Consider the following 3,812-nt stretch of genomic DNA (forward strand, 5'->3'; position numbering starts at 1 on the left):
GTGAAAACTCACTGTGTTCAGCTTCACCAGCAGGTACTTAGTAATGGCTGAGGCAATATGTTACTGTGGGAAAGCTCACTTGTCATGATTAGTTTTCACAATGCTATAAGTGCTGGTGACAGAAGACGGACATGGCTCATGTCAAAATGTGGACCGGAAACCAACTTCCTCTGAATCAACATTACCAGTTATAAGAGCAATATGTTATGTGAAGAACTATTATAAACCTAAATACATTATGCTTTTGAAAATAGGTAGCCAATACTAAATTGCGTTGAAACAGCCCAGATATGTAGATAAAATCAATACTGTATAAATTTATTAAAAAATGAAAAACAAACAAGCAATTTCCAAATTGAAGGCATACATCCCAGATAGATTTAGCAAGTTAAAATTATTTTGTTATACTGGTGGACTCATTGTTTCTAACCTAAGCAGTTACACAGCGTACTCCTATTTATGCAAAATACTCCAGCACCAGCATTTCTCTACAGTCTAAGACTTCTATATTCTATTCTTATTTCCATCTTTCATTTGTCCCTACTTTTGTCTTTCCCCCAGCCTCACCCCTGTATCCAGTCTTTTTTTTAAAAAAGATGACCGGTAAGGGGATCTTAACCCTTGACTTGGTGCTGTCAGCACCACACTCACCCAGTGAGCGAACCGGCCATCCCTATATGGGATCCAAACCCGGGGCCTTGGTGTTATCAGCACCGCACTCTACCGAGTGAGCCACGGGCCGGACCAATCCAGTCTTTTTTTAATTGAAACAAAATTGATTATACATTATCTATGGGTACAGTGTTGAATATCAATACCTGTGTGCAATACATGATTCTCAAATCAGGATAATTACTATATTTACCATTACACAATGTAATCATTTTTTAAGGCCCTTTACCAATTTCTCACTAAACCTCTCTCCCTCTCCTCCCACCTCTGGTGGCCTCAGTTCCATTCTCTCCTTTTGAAAGTTCCACATTATTATTGTGATTGTTGAGTCTTTTTTTAAATTTTTTTTTAGCTCCCACTTATGAGTGAGGACATGCAGTATTTCTCTTTCTGTGCCTGGCTTATTTCACTTAACATAATTTTCTCTAAGTTCATCCATGTTGTTGCAAATGGCAGAATTTCATTCCTTTTTAGGGCAGAGTCGTATTCCACTGAGTATATATACATTTTCCTTATCCAGTCATCCGATGATGGACATTTAGGTTGGTTCCAACTCTTAGCTATTGTAAATAGAGCTGTGATAAACATGGGGATGCAGGTATCCCTTCGACATGATTTCCCTTACTTTGGGTGTACACCCAGCAGTGGGATTATTGGAATGTATGGCAGTCCTACCTGTAGTTGTTTGAGGAACCTCCACACTGTTTTCCATAATGGCTGCACTAACTTACAGATCCACCAACAGTGTCAAATCAAGTCTCGATAAGCGAAATGGTGGACGAAGGTGCCTAGCAATGAATGGCAGGAACCAGGCATTCTCTCACTCCTCCCAGGTCTCTGAGCCACCAGGATGTGCTCACTGCCTGGATCCTGTTTCCAGACAATGCCTTCTCTTCCTCTTGTCAGGGGTTCAGAAGGCTTCTTCAGGGCCTAGACCACCAGCGGTAATAGCTGTCAGTATTATTTAGATTTTGCTTCAGAATGCTCACAAGCTAAAGTCAACTGATCACACTGAACATAAAGAATTCCAAAGCTTTCACTTGGTTTTTCATGTAAAGGAAAACTGGCTGATTGATAATTAAGTTAGTAGTAATTACAGCAGTCACCTTGTTTGTCTGTACAACACAAGCTAACAACTCCAAATTATACCTAAATAATTTTTATTTGGCTTCAGGAAAGAAATAAGATTTCCTTTTCAGCTTTTCTTGTTTTAGTCAAATAACTGTTTTCTTTCCCCAAGCCCATCCTACAGCATGTCAGGTAACAAAAGCCAGCCAGCCCAGCAATAAATCTTTGCCTCTGGAAATCTAGACCTCAGTGTGTCCCAGTCTTTTTTGTAATCCAACAGAAAATGAAAAAGAAAAAAAGAAAAAAACCCAACTTTTTTTTCCTACTTGGAACTCCAAGTGGACGTTATACATGCATATAACTCAGACAACTTTAGATGCTAACTGCTGTAGCAGACCAGAGGGAAAATGGCATGACCAGACATTTCTTCTCACAGTCACACACTACCCCCCATGGCTAGATAAGACTGCCTGTTGATGACACTCAGAAGTCAACTTAAACTAAGGGCTTCACCACGTGAGAATGCTTAACAGCAAAATTTTACATCACTAGGGAGTTGAGAAAGGGTCAGGAGAGTATACAACTGAAGAGTAAGTTCATATTTATTCTCAAATGTCCTGACTACAATAGCAGCTTATAATTTCAAACCAATGTCATGTCCTCAACATAAAGTTGAAATTCATTTATTTTTCCCAAGGTCAAGGGTTTGGATCCTAGTACCAGCCAGCTGCCAAAAAAAAAAAAATTCATTTTGAAAGATTCATATTATCTTTTTTTTTTTTTAAAAAGGTGACCGGTAAGGGGATCTTAACCCTTGACTTGGTGTTGTCAGCACCACGCTCAGCCAGTGAGCGGGAACCGGTCTGTATGTGGGATCCGAACCCTCGGGCGGGAGCGCCGCCGCGCTTCCCAAGCGGTGCACTTATCCAGTGCGCCACCGGGCCGGCCCGGAATATATGTATTTTCATTCATTGACCTAGATGCTTAAGTTGCATGAAAAATGAATTTTTTTTTTTTTTAAAAAGGTGACCGGTAAGGGGATCTTAACCCTTGACTTGGTGTTGTCAGCACCACGCTCAGCCAGTGAGCGGGAACCGGTCTGTATGTGGGATCCGAACCCTCGGGCGGGAGCGCCGCCGCGCTTCCCAAGCGGTGCACTTATCCAGTGCGCCACCGGGCCGGCCCGGAATATATGTATTTTCATTCATTGACCTAGATGCTTAAGTTGCATGAAAAATGAATTTTTTTTTTTTTTAAAAAGGTGACCGGTAAGGGGATCTTAACCCTTGACTTGGTGTTGTCAGCACCACGCTCAGCCAGTGAGCGGGAACCGGTCTGTATGTGGGATCCGAACCCTCGGGCGGGAGCGCCGCCGCGCTTCCCAAGCGGTGCACTTATCCAGTGCGCCACCGGGCCGGCCCGGAATATATGTATTTTCATTCATTGACCTAGATGCTTAAGTTGCATGAAAAATGAATTTTTTTTTTTTTTAAAAAGGTGACCGGTAAGGGGATCTTAACCCTTGACTTGGTGTTGTCAGCACCACGCTCAGCCAGTGAGCGGGAACCGGTCTGTATGTGGGATCCGAACCCTCGGGCGGGAGCGCCGCCGCGCTTCCCAAGCGGTGCACTTATCCAGTGCGCCACCGGGCCGGCCCGGAATATATGTATTTTCATTCATTGACCTAGATGCTTAAGTTGCATGAAAAATGAATTTTTTTTTTTTTTAAAAAGGTGACCGGTAAGGGGATCTTAACCCTTGACTTGGTGTTGTCAGCACCACGCTCACCCAGTGAGCAACCGGCCATCCCTATATGGGATCCGAACCTGTGGCCTTGGTGGTGTCAGCACCACACTCTCCCGAGTGAGCCACAGGCCGGCCCATTTTTTTTTTTTTTAAAAAGGTGACCGGTAAGGGGATCTTAACCCTTGACTTGGTGTTGTCAGCACCACGCTCACCCAGTGAGCAACCTGGCCATCCCTATATGGGATCCGAACCTGTGGCCTTGGTGGTGTCAGCACCACACTCTCCCGAGTGAGCCACAGGCCGGCCCATTTTTTTTTTTTTTAAAA

The sequence above is a fragment of the Galeopterus variegatus genome, unplaced genomic scaffold, assembly GCF_000696425.1.
Source record: "Galeopterus variegatus unplaced genomic scaffold, G_variegatus-3.0.2 Scaffold3863, whole genome shotgun sequence".
NCBI lineage: Eukaryota > Metazoa > Chordata > Mammalia > Dermoptera > Cynocephalidae > Galeopterus > Galeopterus variegatus.